The sequence below is a fragment of the Bombus affinis genome, chromosome 1 (assembly GCF_024516045.1).
Source record: "Bombus affinis isolate iyBomAffi1 chromosome 1, iyBomAffi1.2, whole genome shotgun sequence".
Taxonomy (NCBI): domain Eukaryota; kingdom Metazoa; phylum Arthropoda; class Insecta; order Hymenoptera; family Apidae; genus Bombus; species Bombus affinis.
Window position 1 is genome coordinate 16,860,504 of NC_066344.1, and position 23,578 is coordinate 16,884,081.

The window sequence follows — 23,578 nt, forward strand, 5'->3', positions numbered from 1 at the left end:
CCGGAAAGCTGATACGGTTTAACCGGTTTCAGCGCGTAGCACGCGCCAATAAAGTATACACACTCGCTGTGCGTAACAGTACCTTTTAATAATTACACCAACAAGACAAATTTAATTTTAACCGTGAAACAGGTTCTTGTGTACCTGTGAATGCTGTTTACATTCGCTTTTCTTGTATCAAATGGATCTTTTAATTATTCGAAGGATAAAATCTGACATTCCGAAGAAATATAATCTAATGGCATTTCTCTTTGCACGAGCATTCCTGCAAATGATTATCGACCGAGTCATAAATCTTTGTAAAAATGGGCGGGGACCATTTCATTTGTGGCACATTTTACGAGAGACCTCTACAATCCCTACGGAGAGGGAACGGCAAACCATTTGCGGATCGTTTCATTCGATTCGTCGCCGACGGTGCCTCTCTATTGGATAAGCAATTGCAAGTGCAAACATTTGCTCGCAATCATTTATGCTCGCTGGTGAAGACATCATGAGTGAATGTCTCACCAGCGTTGGCTTTCGCTGAATCTTGACTGTAAATTGCGTTTGAACTGAGAATATTTACCGATGTTACATTCATTGTTCACAGAACCATTATCGAAAGGTGATTGAGTAACCAAAGTATGCTCTCGTTGTAAACCTCTCGATGCATCATGAACGTAATAATACTGATTAATAATTCGATCGATAAAACAGTCCCTACACGAACATTATCTAATGAGTTATAATTTCAGGTAGAATAATCTCCATAGGATATCTGCATAACCAACATACAGGAAGATGTACAACTGAAGTAGGTTAGGAATATGCTTCCACTAACCTATATTCTCTCATGGTCTCGCTCGTCCAGTGGAAATGCATCGTTACGTTCCGAAGCGTTCGTCGTACAATGTCACCAACGCTGTCACGATTCTCATGCACACATGCGTAATTACTCCGGTGACTGAAACACGTCAATTCGGGCTGCACTACACGTAGCATTAAAACTCTCTTGGCGCGGTGTAGGTTTGGTAGTTTGTAAAACCGCGAAGCGTGGTGTGAGCAACATACGAGTCGATACGTGCAAGCTTTACCAGGTATAAAAAAAATCCATTGCATTTTACTTAACTTTTCACTGGCCACCGACAAGTTTTATTAAACCGTCGTTCGCATTTTTACGGAGGGGAGGGATATATACGTAGACCGACGAACGAATAGCCCTTTTCGCGAGGCATTATATGCGTTCCCGCCTCGATTTACCAGTTGCTCAGGGAGTTAGACGAAAGTTGAACGAGAATCAAGGCCTATACATAATACGAGGGCCGTTGCATAACGCGTTGGCGTTGCCATCGCGTCTAAAGCTCAAAAACGCGTTACTTCAGAATCCATCTCCTTACAGCTTTATGCAGCATTTACAAGACAAGTAGCGCACTCGCGCGATTTACCCAGACGAAAATCACTTAAGCTTCTTTTGTCCGCGCTGTTTCAGCGATTCAAACGTATACTTGAAAATATATATTTTCAACGGATCTGACGCGTATGTGAATATACCATTCGGTCGATATAAAAAGGCGTTTCGATTAAAAGCAAACAGGCAGATTTGGCTAGAACTATTTACCATTCGCTCTAATATTAAGGAATAAATAATTGTGGAAACATTTACCTTTGGCAACGTTGTTTCCGATAAATGATTCACTGCGTGAGCGCTACAAATATTTGCTATTCGTCCACATTTTCAATTAACACTGTTTTATGTTGCACGCGCATTTTAAAAGTGACAATCCAAATAGGGTTTCCAGGAAAATAAAAAACTATTTAGAAGCTTACAAAAATGATTCGCAATAAATACACGATGTTGGCAAAAAAAAAAAAAAAAAAAAAAAAAAAGAAAGAAAAATATGGATTCTACGAAACAATGATCAGATATTATTTTTGTAATTCTCCATTACTCTAACACAGAATTGAAGTATTTTGAGTCGTGACACTTTTCAGACACATATGAAGATGTATTTCTTGACGAACTCAGAATTTCAAAATTGGTGAAACAATAACCTAGCACTGGCAACGTATACGATAGTAATCCGATCACGGATCACTTCGGATAAAAGGGATATTATTTTCAAGGAATATTTCGTTACGGTGGGTACCGGGTAATTGAGTTAACTGACCGAGAAGACGTGTACGGCAAAAGGTAAGTTGAGGCTTGTTGGATGCGAACTTGGGTTAAGGATAGAGACTAGCCAAGTTCGGGCCAACTTCGGATCAGGTTCGGGTCAGAAACCTGTCGGAGACAAGGCACAGACGAGCTAGAAACGGGATTCTCTCTTCGCTGTTTCTCCCCTCAGCTATTATAAAATTACGCTGCGAGACATTCTCAAGAACGCAACGTCGAGCAGCACGAAATTTTCACCACGTGCTTCCCCTTCTGCCCTCTCCCCTCTCCCCTCTTCCTCTTTTCCTCGTTTCGCCATAATTTAGCATAAAGTTTTCGATACGTATACCTTATATACAGGGTGGGCCATGCGAACTGTTCTCTCAGAAGCCAAGGCAAATATTAATCTAACATTTTTTTCAATTTAATAAAATGAGAAAATTAATTATGAGGTGTACGAATATTCTTTTGGTACTACTACTAAAAGTTTTTGTTATTTTTCTAAATGAAGCGCTGTATTCAGTTCGCTTTACTTAGATAGATGTTGCCAAATTTAATAATATCTACTTGAAACATTTTCCGTTGTTCCACAGAACTGACGCTACGAATTATATCTTTCTTAAGAAAAGCTTTATAGGACACCCTATACATACAAGCGTGTTGAAGGCAAATAATAGAGGTTTTAAATTACCTTTAATCACGAGAATTTAAATTAAGCTAAGTTTAATTTATGGTTGCCATTAAATCGAAGATATCCCTCATAGTACGCATCACTGTAAATCGGATTTAACTTCCAACCTTCCAATTTTCCAGCGATTCGCGTTTATACGATCGCGAGTATCGAAATCATATTTGTCGTCGTGGCAGGGTCCGTCGGCAATGTTAACTCACAACAGTTCGATCATATGGTAATAAAATAAAACCGCGTTTAGAGAACAATAGTTTTCGAAATATCGACATTATCGATGCACAGGTGGCGCCCTCGTCCCGAATCAACATATTCCATTAACGAAATGGACAATCTGTGTCTATGCGTTCCATAAATCGGTTTTGACCGATATTTCGATACACAGTGTGTATCAGCCGCAACATGATTTAATATTGGAAGATGTTAATTAAAATCTCAACGCTATAGGGCTAGCGATTTTCTTTCTTGATAAATTATAGGGCTTCGATACCCCTATGATCCGTGAGAAATTATTAATTATATCGATCAGGGCCAACCTATATTATCCATCCACCGGTAATCGATGATGATAAGTCGTAGCTGACTGATCGGGAGTAATTTATGGCTGTTTAATGTAACTTGATATTTTTCTTATCGAGCGCGCGCGACCGCCTAAGTACAAGCCTTCGACGATTCAACGCAGGAAGTTCCGACCTCGATCTCTTCTTTATTGGCTTCAATATTCTAACATGAAAACTGATCCTACGAGCAAGCCGAAGGCAAATAGAATTATCGACTCAGAATAGGAGAAAAAAGAAGGAATCAAACAAAAGAACGGAATAACCCTTTGGACTTTAGACTATTAGATCACCATTGATACGATGAAAACACTTTTCTTCAACCTCTTCTTTTGAGAAGTTATTTTACGTATTACTCGTTGAAGACTAAAACAGTGCAGACTGAATTTTAAATAAGTGTAAAAAGCTTTTTTGTGTCTAACTTATGAAGTATCAAAAGCAAAAGAGATGAAATCAGGATTCATAGGTCAAGAATATATTAAAAATTATAAGAAAAGAATAAATTATAAATCATATTAGAAAAGCAATCTAACCTATAAAATATCTAAGCCAGAATAAACTTAGAGTTGGCCAAGAAAATAATGGAACCAACTATGTGCAAAAGGTTAAAAAATGAAATTTATATTTTATCTTAACCAAAAAAAAAAAAACTGAAGTTTATGAATCAAGGATTGAAGGAGACAAAATGACCTGCCCAACCGAAGGTAAGTAAACGAGGTTGAAAAAAAAACAGGATATAGACGAAAAGAAAGAAAGAGAGAGAGAAAGAGAGAGAGAGAGAGAGAGAGAGAGAGAGAGAGAGAGGAAGAAACAGAGAGAGTACACAGGGGAAAAGATAAACAGAAGAAAACAATTTCGAGAAAATGAGAAAACGGAGTATCACGGAAAGAGTAGATAGTGAGGAGCGAAAAGGGAAAGGACAGAACGAAGAGGAACGAGAAGACTGCCGATACGCAACTTGTCTGGTGGTACAGGCATAGACTACGTTTACTTTAGATCTGCAGTGCATACAGAGAGTGCAGACAGGTTTTATTAACCCCCTCTCGACCACTCCGCGAACGTGTATCCCGGATATATACGCTTTCCCTACGAGTTGCTTCCTCGATGTTCAACCCAAAGCCACACGGCTATATACTTGCAATCGATCGTTGGCACGACGCCACTGCTATTTCTTCTTCTTCTTCTTCTTCTTCTTCTTCTTCTTTTCTTTCTTTATTTCTTTCCTCTTTTGCTTCTTCTACTTGTACTTCTTTTGCTTCTTAGTTTCTTTCATCGTCTGCTTCTTTTACCCTTACTCCCACCACTTACTACTTCTCTTCTTATTCTCGTCCCTTTCTACGTTTCTCCACAACCAACGATGGATTCTTCCCCTGCTTCGCAGTATCTGTGCATTCCTTTCCCACGAGGTATGAATTTACTTTCGATGATATTGTTCTTGTGCCGCTAGCACGCCCCCGATAAAAATCTAAAACCTTTTCTAGGGAACATCGAGTTTATCGTTGATCGTTCTCGATGCCGAGGTTGGTAACTGAATTTTAATGGGGAGTTTTAGGGGATTCCACGAAGGGACGATTCTGCTAAAACTCCGCATTAAGTATTCTTAGTCACCTAACCTATTAAAGGGACAACGTTAACGCAACAACTCATTTGCACTCTTTTTCAATCGTTCCATTGACACGTCATATTTCTAAGTCTGATATAACCTTAAAAATTCTACTGTCATTTGTTTCTTCATAGCGAGAAACGCAAAGCGTGAGTGAAATAGAAAGACATATTTAGCAACTTAGTATCTTGATAAAAAAAAAGCAAAATATTTCTTCATACAAGAAGAAAAAAGCATTTCTTTATATAAGAGAAATAATTTACAAGTAATTTCAGGTTAGGTAACTCGCCCATAACTAGTGCCAGAGAACAATCGTTTCAAAGCCATTAAGATATATGAGGAACAAGGGTGGCGATGAAAATAGTGTATTTCTAGCGTGAAATCAGATTGTTTACAATTTGAAAGATAACCTCAAACGACATTTTTGTACATAAAATTTTTCCATTGTATCGATGTCTAGAATGACACAATGTAAATATCGTCTGCTTTTGTCAGCAATCTCTACAATTATTTAAATTATCCTAACGCTACGTTTGTTAACACAATCATACCAGTATTTCAATTTAGGTTAGAATTTACGTAACTACAGCCGTGAAAACAGTAGTCGTTATGTCAATTAGCATTGAAAAACTAGTCGTTGCTCTGAAGCGGTGTCGACAATGGCGACGACGACGGCGACGCAAGGCAAACAGTCTCGCGTGAACAAAAACACCGCGCGCAAAGCATGACACGCTGAAAGGAGAATAAATATTTAGTCAGCGAAAGTGCTCAGGATACGTTTTCAACGCACTAAAAATTACATTTAAACGCAATCTGAACGAGGTATTAATGCCTCATCTCCCTTCAGGTCTGGGGGCTATCCTATCGTTTAATTGGCCAGTGTAAATCACCGCGGGGACACAAATATTTTCTTCCAATCGTTTCGCTTTAATCGGGTGCGTGCACACCGCCGATCTACCGGTTACTATGACGACTTTTGATTAAAGTACCGTTTCAAATTGGCTTTGTGCGTTTGCACTTAACAAAGGCCTTTACAATGGCTCCTTTCGCAACGAGAGTTTAATATAATAGGTATTAGTGAGATGTTACGAGTGCTACTCGAAGGGGTTGGCAATACCTCGGTAGGAGGTACTCCCTGGGGTACCCAACTGTTCGAACTCGTCGAAGGGTTACGGTCGCTGAAAGATTGGCGCAAAAGGAGATGCAGTTCGGAAAAGGGACAAGAAGGGAAGAAAATATTGAAAGAAACAGTGTTGAATAACATGGTCGCGTAAAAGAGAAAAGCACTGTGGTATGAAACGTGAGACGAAGAAAGAGACAAACGTTAAGAGAGAATATATATAGGGTGAGTCATTTAACACTGTCACTTACAGTAACTCACGAAAGTATTAGCTTATCCCAAAAGATTCTTTCGTTTTATAAGGAAATAATAGATGCACAATATTTTTTGTTTGATATTATTTTGTTGAATTACGTATGATCCATTTTATTCTATTGGAACAATGCATCTACTGTGCATTTATTGTTTCCTTATGAAACGAAAGAAACTTTTGGGACAATCTAATATTTGGACATTCGTAGGAAGGTATTGTGAATATGTTACGAGTGTTATTGAAAACATTTTGAAATTTCAAGAAGAGCGAGGATGGCAATAAGAAATATGGGGTATATAGAGACAAATAGCGGTTAGGAGAAGAACAGTTTCAAACAGAAGATTATATAGTATCAAGGATGATTAGACCACTTAAAGATATATGTCGATAATTATTGGTTTTTAACCGCATATATCTTACTAGATTTTATTCAACGTTCAAATATTCTTTCTAATCGCTATTAAAAACATCAAGGTAACCTTTGTATCTTTGTAAAAAAAAGCAAAATATTCCTTCACACAAGAAGAAAAAAGCATTTCTTTATATAAGAAAAATAATTGACAAGCAATTTCAGATTAGGTAACTCATAACCAGTGCTAGAGAGCAATCGTTTCAGAACCATTAAGATATATGAGGAACAACGGTGGTGAGGAAAAAAGTAAGAAACAAGAGTAGTCCAAAGAAAGGATGGTAAAGAAAGACGCAGAAGGAAATATATATATATGTATATATATATGTAAAAACTGGCACATGTAAAAGCAGATAAGGTGGGAATCAAAGGCAAAAAAGAAACATGAGAAACAAAAAGTAAAATAAGAAGGATGAAAAGAATCTAAGAAAATGAAGATGAGTGAAAGTAGAAGTGGAGGAAGTGGGAAGAAAGGAAAGAAAAGCAAGACATTTCTCTCTCCCTCTCTCCAATTTTCAGACCACCAGCTGAATCTAAGGTCTTCTATTTCTCAACCTGTTGAACTTCTCACCTACATGACGCACGATTTGTTTTCCCTGAACGTTACCACCGGAATGCTCACTGGTATTCTCTTCCCTGTTCTCACTCGCACCAAGCGTAAAACAGGGAACAAAATGGAAATGGATTAAAGCAGCCGTAAACGTCTATAACGCCCATTAGGTACAAATCGTAATCGAACGATTTCCATGAATGTTAACGACGCTATTTTACATATTTCCGATTCGATCTATTTACAAGCTCTTTCTTTGTTATAGCAACAAACATTCTCATTTTACAGCCTTCGTAACATCGTAATTCGTACTCTGAGGCTGTGTTATCTTTCAAGATACGACCAATACCACAGCGAGTGTAAACACGAATTAGCAACGAGACGCAGCCAACGCAATTTTATTCGGACCATTTGATATGTCGAGGCGTGACACCAGAGTGCGTTAAGATAGCTGTCTGATGAGAACAAAAATTATACATTTGATCGTTTCCGATTAAGTCTGTTCCTTTATTGAAGTGCTCGTAATGGAAAAAGACACGAAGCTAAAGGAGGAGTAGGAAAAATTTCGCTTCAGGCAAATCGTATATATTATAAAATAAGTCACAAATTCGGTGTGACCTAAAACCAAACGAAGTTCGGCCCGAGAGAATCCTAGATGGCGCAAACGAAGTGTGTCAAACTGTAGTCCGCCCTGTGCCCGCGTTCGCCTCGCTATGCTTCTTGCATTCCGCGGTGTACTCTGCGCATCGCTTTCTCTGGCTTCGTTCCTTTCACGCGCGTCTGCATATATTTATCGTTAAGTTACCTTTATACAAACACCTCGGGCAAGATAGATCGCGCGCACATCGTGAACATCGCAAACGCGACCCCTTACTTGTGTAGTAATGCTTACTGCTTGGGGGCGTAACGACCTGCCGGCATATCTGGACTGCGCAATGATAGCAGCTCCCCTAAATGGAGTTGGCAGCTTCCCTCGGCCGTTTTCACGATAAAGACGCGAAGTTGTTCCCAGAGTCTTCCTAGCAGACGGAGAATTTCATTAAGCCGGCGATACTCGCCGAGTTCAGGAAGTTAATGCGAGCCCTTATTCTAACCAGCCGGCGTGAGCTTCGCCGTTGGAATTTCTTCTATAACGACGGTGGCCAACGCTATGCTGCGGATCCATCGACAAACACCTAGTTCCTTTGCGTCACTTAACCACGCGACAAAACGCCGAAACCTCCCGAAGACTTTACCAACTTTCTTTATTAAGCTCTTTCGACGAGTTGGAATTTTCAGTTGGCTAGCTCGATTCACAATTTCCTTCTACGGAAAAGGACTGCATCGTGCCACGGCGAAACTTCTTGTTTTGTAATAAAAAAAAAGGAAGCACTTCGCTACAGTGTCACGTGACAGAAGTTTCACACAGTTCGAGGCAAAAAATTTTCTTTTATTGGAATCTTGTTTTTCTTCAGGTGGCACGAAGATGTTTCGAGGATTTCAATTGAACTGCAATCTGTGATAGGGACGTGCGGAAAACACGTGTGTGCGAAGATCTATAATATCGTAACTATATATATGTTTACTTGAAATGTCGGACTCGCGTAGATAAATTGTCATCTGATAACGATCGGTAAATGCGTTTCCATCCTGTTCCGTATTAAACGTAATTGACTTGTGTTAGAATTATTAATACCATTCCGGGATTTATACGTGATATATATGTTTGATCGAACTATGGATAAACCCGATATTTAACCGAATTGGATGTTTCAGATTATTTTCTCCTCTTTTTCGAACAACTTGTTTTACGATCGAAACTGGCATTTCCATTAATCGACATTCATTTACGCGGAAACGATCGATGAACGCTGGAACGCACCAATAAAAGAAATCGTTGGGGCGGTTTTAGGGCAAACATACTGCCTGTCTATAAACGAACTGAGTTCTCCGTGGAATTAGGTGAAATGTGGTCCCGGTTCAGCGATCACCCACAGTCATTGGAAACTCATGAAATTTCGAGCTCGATAAAAAAGATTTCTTCAATCCCTCTTTAGTTGGCAATCGAAGGAAGCGTAGCGTGCGACATAAGCGTGCGTCACTGTCGTCGAAGTATATACAATGTATACACATTTGAAATTTTACATACAATTGTCTCTCAGACAATTCGCTGTTCGAGATATATTCATTATTTTTTATTTCATTGTATCATATATTCCATTATCCAAATTTGATTATTCCAAAAAAAGATTAGGTGTAAAGCTTACTTTGTTTCTACTAACTTGACAATGCATATAGAAGTTAGAGGACATTTAGTATATGTAGTATATGCATGCAGTATATTCGAATATTTGCGTAAGTGCTGGAATGCTTTCGTGAACTATAGCACGTACATATACACGTTTCCGTTTCTTCGAACAACGTAATTCACGGTTGAACAGTTTCTCGCGAAAGTACGATTTCTCGAAATCATTCCAGACATGCCTGAATGACAAATTATTATCGCAACCTCGAGATCTTCAATTCACTTTAACTTCATTTAACTTGTCAGTGTAAATAGATTTGTTTCACCCTCACCTTCCCTCACTCATCATCCTCCTTAAACAATTCCGCGAGAGTTTCTCATTTGGTCAACGGAAACCTCGAGCTCGTGTGTGTGTGTGTGTGTATTTGCCTCGTATTTGCCTTGCTGTGTATTAAGCAATATTTATGAATATTATGAGCGCGACATAGTATGGTTTTTAATTATCCTCCGCGAAACTAAAGAGAATCCGCGAGCTTTTGTGATATTTCAATTAAATTTGCAGCACATATACCGATGCATCGAGGTCATGCCACAGCCTCAACTATAGCTACTTTTATTAAGTTACGCATACCAAAGGCCATTCTATTTTGTTTTCAAACAATATTCCCCATTTTCGCATGTACGTGTCGTGTTTATACAAATAGTTTCGCATAGTACACTTGGGTTCTTCCCGGGTTGGGGAGTAAAGTAGGGATAATGCGCAGTAGCGAATCGCGTACGAACGCATACAAATCTATATACGTGTCAACACTTTTTCCCCTTTGTCACGGAAAGGAGGTAATTATGGTTAATTTATTGTTTGCCAGCCTTCGATCAAACCAACAGACAAATTAACAACGACCACCATGCAGAATTGTTTGAACGGCTGACCATTGACTGTCAGTGTTTGCAATGTCGCGAGCAAACTGTAGCAATTGAACCTATCCTGTAACGGATCCAACAACTGATTATTGATTTTGGTGTAATATAGTATCGGTAATTTTCAGTGGCTATTAACGAACGAACAGAAGCGAAAAAAGATCACAATTCAACATTCAGTGCGTTGCAAAGAACATTCGATATTTAAACGTATTCGCTAAATTTAAAAATATTCATTTTTTAAAAATCCTGGTAATTATTTTATTCGCAAATTCCGTATCCTTCAACATGTTCGACCAACGAGATAAGTAGTTCATCGTATTTTCACAACATCTCTTTATGTTTCCAATATAAACGATTCTTCAACTCTTAAAAACAAAAAAAGACAAGATTAACTTTTGAAATCATTTTGCAGACTGTTTTATTATATTTAGAAGATCATATACTTTAGAGATTCTATAAGTGTCCACAAACCATAAAACAACAAATGAATACAGCATTCGACTATCGAGTAAGTAATCGCAATGCACAATACATGTTCGAGGTTAGGTTATGCAGCAAGGCGCGAATTTTTATTCCACGTATCTCTATGGACGAAAAAACAACAACAGACAAAGATAACATACAAGCATCTATTAAGTGGCCACGATACACGATGACATTGGAGGTTAGGTCATGCCAGGACGCTATATGTACACATGTCGCGCGACTCCGGCGAAACACGATACGCCTCAAGTCACAGACGCGTCTACCTTCTTCTCGGAATCGCTTCTCGTCGTTTTCTCGGAGCTCTCACCGACCCGTGTTTCTTTCCTTTCGCTCTTTCATCGTTCTGTAAGAATACCACGCGCGGAGAACCAAAATGAGTACGAGGGCTTGTCTAATTGTAGGAGCACGGTGAAGGTACGCAACAAAGCGGCGCCGCTTCATCTTGTATACAGTTTTGCACCCTCAGACGCCGACGCCCATAAGAGAGAGAAGGCCACACGTATATCCGTAGCACAATTACACGCTTTTCAGGCTCCCACGTCGGTATTATGCGCGTCTGGTCTTTTCCTTTTTTTGTTCTTTTGCTTTAATCTACCAGGGAACCGATAATCATGTTTTCGAGAGATTTCACGTCCTTTTTTTTCTCGCATTACCTCCCCATGTACTCAGGGTGAGTGCGATATTTTTTTAGTCACGACTCGGAAACATCGAACGTACTAATCGTGTATTTCGAACCAAGTCAGAGACGATTTTTTTTTTTAATACAGCAGGAATTTCCAGAAAATTTATGGAAATAAAATGCATTTTTATCCTCTTTTGTAATTCATAACCGGTACGATATTTCCATGGAATGCAATTTTTTTATTATTACTCTTTTTGCTTTTCGGGCTTCAATGGCACGATACGTTTTTTTCCGCCTGGGAAATAAATGCGATAAAGGGGAGGGCCACAGATTTCTCGATTACCGTTATTCGCCCCGACGCAACGCGACGCGACGCGACGCGACGATTTGTCCGTTCGTTAAAATGTTTTGTCTGTTCGAAATTTAAAAAGGCTCCGCGTAATTGCACGGGTAATTAATTATCATAAAATCGCCAAGATAAACGTATTATACTCGCTAAAATGGCAACTCATCAACGTTTTTTGCTCGGAGGTTATAAGCAGTGAAATAATAAAAAGTGAGAGAAAAAATATGAAAGAAGGGAAGAAAGGACGGAAGTGCAGCGTGTCCTATCGATGAAAGGACGGTTTATAAAATTCTGTACATTGACCTTAAGATCGTCACGCGCTATTGTCTCTGTAGGGTGCTATTTTCGTTGGCCTCGTCACGATCCGCCGTACGAAAAAATCGCTCTGTTCCCTCTCGAATTACTCAGCATGTCAGATGGGAGTGTCGTACACGACCAGTGATTAAAAAACAAAAAGAAATAAAAAAACGGAACGTGTACTTAGGATAGTTACTACGCTGCTTTGTCCTATCTTAATCACTGTCGTTGTATTTACGTCCTGTAATTATTAAATGTTTCAACTTTTATTATCACCGGCTGGCTTCATTAAAATTGTCAAATATCGTTTATGTTACTGATAAATTTAATTAGCGAATTGTACATATTATTAATATTGTACATTGTATCCTAAGTGCACAAAGAAAAAAGAAATAAATATCGTTAAAAAATGAAGAGCTTAACGAACAGAGAGGTTAGGGAACGAACTTAAAGAAGGGGCTCAAAAAATGGGGATCGAATCTTTATGAAGGATGAATATGTCGAAGTGATTACATAAACTAAGCGCTACTCAAGGATAAGTTCCCATATAACAGTAATTATCACGATCTATTGTACGTATAATGCTCATGAGTGTAAGCTCATTGAAGAGGTACTCAATTGTAACTTAGCAATGCGGTTCAACGTGCAAATAGCACTTATGTTTGTGGTTAGACTGTTTCGCACGCGGTATTCGCTACGCGTTCAAAGTATTGAAGCTATTTTTCATATAAACAGCATGTGCAGGACAACCACATTTATTCTGCGTAAACGAATAATGTTGTGCGTGGATAGTATCAGCATGAAGTTATTAGGTATTAATAAAGAAATCTACCGATCAAAAATATTCTTTTTACGAACACTATCCATGACACAACCATTTTTGTCTCCAATAACAGAATAATATTATCGATAATATCGACAAGATCATAGAATTTATTATATTAACACGTTGGTCGCCCAGCGTAATTTGGCTAAGTTTCCCGCGAGGTCCAAATCCGACCGTCGGTACGCAGAACGTTAGACGCATGACGTTGGAACTGTACGGCACAACAAAAAATATATGCCCAATTTCGTAATGTTCTACCCGTTGAAAAAAGGTGAAATGATAGCACGAGAAGGTAAGAACGGTATTGTGATGCTCAGATGTTCGAGATGTTCGAGATGTTAGAATATTATCAACAAACCATGACCCATTATGATTTCGAGCTCGAATTCTACATATCGCGGACGTCCTCCGAAACAGAAACCTTTGGCGGTAATTGTATCCAATAATGAAAAAACTGGTATTGACAGAAGTGACCAGTATCAGCATCAAGTAGTATCGAAAACTAGCACTACATTTACCATACTCTTAGGAACAACTGCAGTAAATGCTCTAATTGTGTACCAAACAGCTACAAACAAAAACATACAAATAAACAAATTTCGGGAAATTTTCGCTTCCGAATGGTCCGATGTGTCCTCAGAAAATACAGTTCGACAACCATCGGAAGAAAATGAAGAAGGTGTCTCACCATTTGGAGATTCATAAGAATCAGCAGGGCAATCCTATAAGAAGGATGCGCGCCCTATGTTATGAGAAGAAGAGGCAAACTGTTGCACATCAAATTGCGAGAAAAAAGGTAAAAAAAAACTACAACATATTGTTCGAAGTGTCCAAAATCACCTCAAATGGGTTTGAAATGTTTGAACGAATACCATGCAACATAGGAATAATGTGATATTTTATCCAGAATATAAATTAATAAATAGTATGGTATAATGTGTTTTTAATATTTTTATGTTGTATATTCTATATATAATTATCCTATATTTAATTAACTCGAACAAGAAGAGCGTCACCCATATTTAATATGACAGTGTTCTGTTTAAAATAGAACGTTAAAATATAGCACAGGACCCGGATTGTTCATAATATATTTCAGAATGTTAATTTTAAGCGGAAAATTATTAGAGGAACTAAATCTTATACAATATTGAGAATTCATGAAAATTAAAGAAGTTTAGTCATTATGAAATTCGATGTTTCATTCATGCGGGTAGCCATTATTCCAGGAGAGGTGTCGCCATCTGGCAAATCATATTTCAGCTGTAAAGCGTTTAGTTCGATAGTTTTGGACATAAGTGGTGCACATAAAGCATTGTATACGGCCGAGCAGAAAATACAATAAGCCAGATTCGAAGTTAATCTGGAGTCAGAAATCCCGATGGTACCGGTGTGTCTGTCAAAAGATAGATCCTACGCTCATATTTCAAACTTTGCTTTACGTGTTTGGTAGTTCGCTCTTAAATCTTGTAACCGATCCAGTCCACAGCTAGAAATCACAGAGGAAAATCGTAAGCTCAAACAAGAAAAGAACACTGTACGTACGAAACAACATAAAAAAAACTCGGTCACTAGTTATATCATACATACTACTACTTGACGCCACAATTTTAAACTATACTACTTGTCACTTCGGCTTGCTACTCTATCAGTCATACATCCGATACAATTATCTCGACGAAACGTATTGTTAAGAACAAAACCTTGTTGTTCCTTGTTCAAACTAAATTTGTATTATTTCAATTTTAAAAATTCAATATTAAATATAACAAATTGCAAAATATTGTCTATTTTATAGGAAGATCGTCGTTTTTCGATGAAAGATCAATATCAAGTTACGTTACACGTCAAAAATGGGTTTCTTTCGAGGAACAAAATCCCAGAAACGCTCCAAATTTGTGTTGTTTCGATTTTGACATTTTGCAAATTTACTAACTACAACGAATTGTAAAACATCTATTTTATGGGAACGCATTACCATTCTTGGATAAAAAAATCAGTATCAAGTTACGTTACATGCCAGAAGAGGATTTCTTTCGAGAATATTATCGAAAAATACACCAGAGACACTCGTGTCGATCGTACACACGTGCATCGAATTATCGACTATGCCTCGAGTTACGCGCTCCAACGCACATACACATTCGCGTTTGCCGTTTTTTTGCCACGGGGATCGTTGCACACAGTTCAGCTCCGTGTGTATACAAAGTTTATGCATGCGAGACGCGCTACCCTGCACGTGGATTGCTTCCACAGGTTGATAATATCGGCCGCGAGAAGATAATATCGACGCGCGATTCGCGACTTTGCTTCTCGGCGAATTATACGATGAAACATCGGCTTGCCCCCGTAGGCTGCAATTTGGTAACTGTTCGAACGAAGAAAGAGAGAGAGCAAGAGCGAGAAAAATACACGTATCGAAATATCAACAACAAGATTTATCGACGATGCATGCAAATCGAATTTTCTTTTTTGCGATAGATGCAACTTAATTTTTGAAACATGCCAACGAATCGATCGTCGAACAAAGGCATCAAAGACACGTTATGGATATATAACGGCTCGCGAAAGCTATCCTAACATGCAATAAAATTTGAAATGTTTTATATAACACACACAATATATATATATACATATAAAAGTTTCCTATAACATGTGCTGATATAGTTATAACTTGTACGTTCGTGAGCTACTGTAGGAGAATGTAATAACGCATTTACAAAAATACCATGCAATTCATTTTATGATATATTCAATATAATAGATTATAGATATATTATTGATATTCCAGGTCTTTGAATTTAATTTAACGCCTAGGGAATTATCCTAGGGATTTTCTTCATACCAAATAAATGAAGGTACTTTTCTCATACACATTATGGAAAATCTAAATGGAAGCAGAATGTCTGTGAAATTGGATTCTTGACTACAATTACATAGCGATTAACCATGGTGCGGAGAAGTCATAGAAAGGAAACGAGAAGCTAAGAACGGAATACGCGATGAAGAGTGCAGTGATCCTGCGATGGACAGACATCTAGGAAAGCACTGGAAGAGAGATTTTTGTTTTCTTTTTCCCTTCCTACGTAGCACAATCACCCCCCCCCCTTAATAGCTAAGAATACAGGTAGACTGAACCCAATGGGAAGAGATTTCTCTCCATTAACATATTCTCACGATTGTAACAGATCACGTTATCGTTTGGGTCAATTACACGTTATACGCATTTGTTAGTAAGTAGTAGTCGCTCGCGTGGCGATGCTACGATAAATGGGTAATATGTTCGTATAATAAAGCAAAGAACCGGTGACATAAGTGCATCTTACTCGTACCATGAGAAAAAGGTGAAAACGGAAAGAAAGGAGATTACCGGCTACCGTAGTAACACGATGTAACTTCTCTTAACGTGAACCGACAGTAATGTATCGCGTTAATGATTTCGTGTCTACACTTTCTACCAAGACTTAAATGGTTGCGTTCATTTCCGTCCGGGATAACAGCGCGAACTATTTGGAACACTCCTGCGCATTATTATTACATCACAGAGCAGATGCATTACGCCTTCTGTTCCACGTGTACAGTACCGATCATAACTACATAATTCTAAATTATTACAAATATGTACAGACATACTTCAAATGAAACTTTTTAATCTAATTTTCTCCCTGGATCTTATCTCAAGTAATTGTACATGGTTAGTACATATTAATAAAAACAGTAATTGATATTACTCGATACAACTAAAAGAGTCGTAATTAAAGGTGGATGAAAATTAGTACAGACACTTGAATTAAATCACATTAAGTGAGTATGTTCAATGTTGGAACAGTGGAGCAATTGAAATATATGATTCTAGTCACACTCTAGAAGTTTCTATAGATTCTATGAAGTGTCATCTATTCACTACAGGTATATTCCTCGTTTCGGTTTAAAATTTAACAGAGCATTTGTTTCCAGTCATGGCAAGAGGCAAAATGTACTATTTTTATATTTGGAGAACTACATTATGTGCCAAAATACTTATAAATGGTGGTGTGCCTCTAACATATAAAATCTCGTGCGAAATGTTTTTTACCCTTATCTACATCTAATAGGTACGTAAAACGCGTTCGAGTTGACCTCGTACGGGATTTGGTCAAGGAATCAGCAAAAAATTGTAACCTGTAAACATTGCGAAACGAAGTCGATCAGAGGTTATGTACGACGTCATATGCACAAAACACGTAGCATAGTACGATTTTCTTTTTACGATGAATATGTCACGTAGTATTAACAGTTTATACAAATCGTGACTAACATGATACTATACGATTTTATGGATTACTTATTCGTTCCTCGCGACATCTATGATCATATACCATGGTACGTTTTTTAGTTCATGGCAAAGTGTGAATTGCCTGTTACGAACCTTTTTGTCATACGTCGGTGAACCGCAGATCACGTAGCACTCTGTTTTTTCGTCGATCGCCAATAAACTGCAAATCACGTACCACTAAGTTTCCCTCGCTTAAAAGCAACTTTATTTTATTATACGTGTCCGTGATATCCGAGGTTATATTCTTGCTACAACAAATGTATAGGGTACTGTTTTTCAAACCCTATTGTAAGTTTAATGACAAAGTTTCGTCATAAACTTTCGCTTCTGAATTAAATTGAAACAATGCAATCATATATATATATATACAGTTAATGAAAATACGTTGGCACCTACCATAGAAAATTTGGATATATATATATATATATTGTATAAGTCACACGAAACCTTTGGAAATTTATTTTACCACTGCAATGAAAATGATTGTCATGATTATGTTGGTTAAGTTCGAAACTAATCTGAAACTGTATACAGAAGTTATAAGATATTTATTACAGGTATATACATACTTTTTTTTTTATTTATTTCTTAATATTCATAATTTGTCCAATTTGGACATTAGGTCGAATTTTTTAGCAGTTATATTAACATGTAGGGTGGCTACCCCCAGCGAGGTACCATCCTCGCGTTTGCTAGGTTATATCCTTTGTGAGGTCTGCTGGGTGCTTCCTTTTTAGCCTTCATATACACACTTAGGAAAAAAATCAATATACAGCATGAGCAACCATCTTAAACACGTAATAATTATAAAAAACGATGTCCCTGAACATTGAGGTTTTTAACGTAATGGATAATAACTGTGCGTTCAAATATTTTTGCGACACTTGCATTAGATATCCATTAAATAAGTCCATTGTCAAATTTGTTTCAAATTTTAGCAACACAATCACGACAATCGGGTCCCATTACAGTGTTAATGGAAATTCAAAATGTTTTGTGTAACACATCTGATATATATATTCATAAAAGCTTTCTATAAGCGTTGCAGTACTTTCGCCAACTACTGTATAAATGAATATTAACAAGTACCAATATTCGTACAATATTTTTTAGTCTGCAGTCGGTCATAAATTTTACGACAATAGAGATTTATCATTCAGAGTAGATTATTCATATACTCTCGGCGCTTCAATCATGAGTTTAATAATTCATCTACGCTTCGCTCGAAACAAATCTACGAGAAATACGGGAACGGCTATTAGTAGCGCATTTTGTCAAGCACACGATTCGTCAGAGTTGCCAAATGTCACCTCTGGTCTCTATTTCGCCAGACTTTTTCTACTATTAACGAAAAATGTAACAAACACGGAGTTGTCATTGCGAAAATAAAAAATGAAAAGAAAAGAACGAGCGGTTGTTACGAAAAACATATATGCGAAATAAAAAGTAGCCGTGCGCACGAAAAAACTTTAATTCAAGAAAGGAAGGTGAACGCAAGAGACAAGTTTGCCAACCACTATCGCGAATTTAAACGTTTTCAGCGCTTCCCACCATTCAGCCAGAGCGCTCCACCGCGATTTCAATTTAAACGAATGCGAAAACGTTTCTCTCTTGCAACTGTTTTTTTTTTCCTCGTTTTGTTTAAATACTGTGTTTCCCACTTCACCGAGTTTTCTAGTCGGACTGGTCAGTTCAGAAACGCGTATAGAAAAACTAGTGGAAACGGAACAACGGCGATGCCAAAAGTTGCCATTTTCTTCGTTATTCCTTTATTTCTCGCATCTCTTGGGAGACCAATGTGTACAAATGTTATAGAGGTACGGAAACTACCGGAACAATCAATGAACATTGTCGACGACATCTAATTTCCATTTCGATAATTTTATTAACCTCGTAGCGAATACGCCGAAGATGTATTCCAACACGGAGAAGAAAAGAATTCGCTCATTTTTCGAGAATGTTCTAACAATGGAGCAAAAAGTATTTCACACCCGCCCATTCACGTCGCTCGTTTTTCCGTTCGAAAGAACGATAACTCCCGCGTGCAATTAATTTTACTTTTTCAGTCGCGTTTTATAGACCTTGGCAAAACGAACAAAAATAAAAAAGAAAAATGAAAAAAGAAAAAAGACTGGTATCAATCATTTCATTTCACCAGCGTTCTCTCTGTTTCGCCCATCTTTTCAACAAGCCCTGAGAGCGGCGCGTACTTCCCCTTTCGCCTATCTATTCGTGTTCGTCTCTCTCCCCTCTTTCAGTCTGCGTTCTCTTTCCCCTCACTCGACATAGCCTCTCTTGCTCACGCCGCGCCACAGTCGGAATCAAACGAAAGAAGGCACTTCGAGGTCCAGCCAGTCATTATCTAAAACGTCCTGAGGTAAGCTATTAAATGCCATCGGTATCTTTCTCGGTGGCCCGCTTGTCGCGCTTGTCGTTCTTCTCTCCTTTGTGCCGACTGGCTGCTCAGCGTCTTCCAAGATCGTGGCCTAGACATGGGTGGCCTTTTCCTTCCCTGTTCTCGTATTATAAAGAACGAAGAATCAAGAAGGGAACAAGAACAGAACGAACGACCCGGCAGCAGCAGCAGCAGCAGCAGCAGCAGCAGCAGCAGCAGAGATGAGAAGAGTGTGCGGATAGGTAGAATCTTCTCTCTCTTATTTTATCCCCAGTTTCTTTCTATCCGTCTGTCTTTGTCTCACGCTCTACCGAGAACTGACATTCCAGCCGCCTATTTCGAGAATGACTGGACCCGTTTTGTGTCGCGACATGTACCTGTGTATTTCTCTCTCTTCCTCCTCTGTTCATTGGAATCACGCCAGTTTCGCCGGCAGCAGACTCGCCCAGTATTCTCGTCTTTCTTGCACCCATCTGCCAAGCTACGCGTATAGCCCCCCTCCTCACACCCCTTTTCCTTGCCATCCTTCTTTCTCGCTCCTTGCACCGACATTTTCGTTCGATACCGGGGCGCGTGCGACTACACACCGAGACTAGACGACGTATATGTCCTCTATCTGCTCCCACCACTCTCCTATTCCAAACCCTCGTTCATTTGCTCTCTTTCGCTACTGCGTCTCCTTTTTTCCCTTGCCACTCCTCTCCGCGTCTCTCCTTTTGTCCGTCTCTGTTTCTTTGGATGTGGCACATATGTGGCAGAGGGTAATAATTATTACGAACAGCTCGGTCCCCTTTGTGCCATGTAAGAAAATATCCGCCACGAATAGAGAGTAAAGCGAGAACAGAATGGAGGACCCCATTGCATTGCTTTCAACGCCCCCTATGTGTTTTCATCGGATGGCTTTCGCGAGGTGAGAACTTGTATTCCTATTGGTGAACCGATGTAGCGGATATGTACATGTTTTTTAATCTCGATAATACACTGGGGATATAGATGAAGTTCATAGAGTATCTGGTCGTTAGTTTGGCCTAAGATTCTGCAACAGACTCCTGGGAGAATGGGCCCTTAGGGTGGACGCACAAGTCACACATTATAGGAACGTAATTACGATCAAATACGTTTCAACCATCGTGTATATGTGTGTAATACTAAGCGACCTGTTTGAATACAATAACCGGAACTTCGTAGATAAACAGTAACATTTAGCGGATTAATCGATAATTGAAAACCGACGAAACGTGTATTTCAATCGGTGAAGACACGTATTTTGATCATATAAAAACGATTTATATATTTTGCAAGGGTAATCGATAGAAAACCGTAAACATGAATTTAATATGAAAACACAGCCGGTTAATCAACGCCACGAAAACGGCACGGTAACGAATTTGTTACGTGCAAATTATATACTCGACGGTGCCGTTCAATTTGCACCAGAACAGCTTTTCTTCCTGCAGGCAACAAGGCAACGTACAGTTTCAGGAGGGAATAGTTATCACTCTGTACGTTCTCTCCCCATCCCTACAATCCCCGTCCACTGTATACTCCGTCTTTCTCGCACCCTAAGTCCACGTTTGTCTCTCTGCTTGCGTGGTTCCTATATATATGTGTGTTTGTGTCCCGCTGAAAAGCTCGGCGTTCAGTCGAGCACAAGCAATGGCGGCTATTCAAAAGCGTATTGCAAAAATTCCGCCGATAGAGGATGAACAACTTCTCTCCCTCTTTCGATGCATAGGCAAATCGCGTTCGGTGGAGTGACTCGAAAACGTAATTTCGACGGGCAAACTGACAGAGAAGAAGAGAGCGGCAGGAAAACGGGACTAAAACCAGCCGGAATAGTTAACTCTGATATTCATCCAGGATACTTCAGAGGATTCCTACACACGGTTGTACGTGTGTCTCTGTTTCACATGCTGCGTGACTTTTCTCGACTGCCCCAACTCTATATTGTCATTGGCTGCTTACCTTCCTCTAACACTGGCTCGGCGATCCGCTTGATCCCCACACCCCCTGCAGCTAGACGAACGCGCGTCTCTCTCGTTCTTCTGATAAATTTGACCTCTCATGCACCTCTCGTGCGTAATAACGCGAATGTGCTCACGCTCGTTTGTCGCATTTCCCGAGGCAGACCGAACAATTGTTTTATATTCATTTGCATCTGCGGGCTCGTGCACCCTTCTATTCGTGTCGAAAAAAAAAAAAAAGAAAAACACAGAAGAGAGAGAGAGGAGAAAACGAGATGCAAGATAGAGGGGAAATTTGGAAGGGTGAGGAAGACGAACAAGAGAGCGGAGAACGAAAGAGAATTATGAATAAAGCATTTAATTATATTTTTTCGAGTGTTCTCCTTTGTGCAGCCAAGCATAACCCTTTATCCGCAGGATTCGTTAAGTTAAGTGGTTTCAGCAGCTGCCCCCTCTTCTACTCTCTCACTCATCCTAAGCAGGAGCAAAGATGGATGTGGGGTGGGGGACAGCTATAATTTAGCCTGCACTTGCTTATTTACTACGCCCATTATCGTCGTAACGCACTTTGCATGCTTTCGCCCATTTCAGCGCTTTCGGTTCGAGGTTGGAGGAACTTCGGAGGCGGTAGAATGAAAGGGTGAGAATGAACGAAGAAGAACATCGCTCGAGTGTAAACAGAGATTGAGAGTTGAGGAACGTGTTTCCGTAATAAGCACCAAAAATTCCATTAAATGATTGATATCAACGAAATAGTAAACAGAACGTTCGCGTTTCTTAGGAAAAATTGTACATAACCTCAAACCGATCTCTTACATAACCTTACATAACCTTACAATACCTGCTGTTTGTTAACCGCAATCTAGGAAATCGAGAAACTAAATTGGAATTTAATCGAGAAAAATCGAAGCTATACGTTTAATTGCTATTTAATATCTGTCTAAACAATTCGAGTGTGGGATGTGTGCTTGGGTATAGGTTCGTGTTAATAATTCTCAAAGAGAACGTGGCGCGGCGAAATATTTTTCTCACGCTCATTACTTCACACGGGCTAGCGCAGAAATAGAAAAATTAATGGAGAAGATTCTACTGTCGAATAACGGGGTGAGCGCCTAGCGTTTCCTTTGAGAGAAGTTAGGAGTTAACGAGTCACAGAGACGCGAGACGCGCTGGACCTGCGTGAAAAAGGTACACAACACACTGTATGTGAAAAGAGAAGAACAAAAGTCTCGGCCAAGAAGGAAACAAAGAAAGCAGGTATAAGTAGAGAAAGAAAAATGTACATATATATATATATATAAATTATAGGTATACCTACTTGTTTTTTATAGGGTTGGCGGTCTTGCTTATTGAGGTCGTCTGCTATTCAACAGCAAACCTAATAATAGGAGGCCGTTTTCGTAGAAGGAAGCGAGGGAAGTCGTTGTACCGAATTATTCCGCGGCTCGGACCTGCAACAAGGCGCATAAAACGAAATTAATGCGGCAATAATCGTTTTGAGCATAGTGTAATTCGCTAAGCCAACTACCCTTGAGGCCGGTTTAATTCTACAATAATTGTTCTACATGGCAACTAATCACTGTGATATTACGTTGCCGCACTTTTCATACGTGGCGTCGGTCCATGCGCCATTTCGAATCAGTTTTCGCACTCTGCTTGTCTAACCTCAAGTTTTACGCGTTTATTTCTCCTTTTATTATTTTTACGTCGCTTTTTCATTCCCTTTGCTCGAGGCTCGTCGAGGTTGGCGTTGCGCCATAATATAGCGCGTGATATTAGGGAAAACGCGTCCGTAAATTCATTACCTTTTACGAGGCGTTTTCCTCGTTGTTAGCCGCCTTTTTATCCTCAAGACCATTACTCTACTG

The 23,578-nt window shown here is 39.1% G+C and overlaps 1 protein-coding gene across 3 annotated transcripts in view; it reads right to left on the reverse strand.

Moving 5' to 3' along the window:
* Positions 1 to 23,578, reverse strand: part of LOC126914421 (uncharacterized) — a 120,724-nt gene that overhangs the window by 22,507 nt on the left and 74,639 nt on the right. For 2 of the 3 annotated variants that reach the window (XM_050718373.1, XM_050718363.1), the window contains exon 2: positions 23,029 to 23,161. The exons of the other annotated variant lie outside the window; for it this stretch is intronic. The gene's annotated coding sequence lies outside the window, so the exon portion shown is untranslated. The remainder of the gene's footprint in view (positions 1 to 23,028; positions 23,162 to 23,578) is intronic. 3 annotated transcript variants of the gene reach the window in all.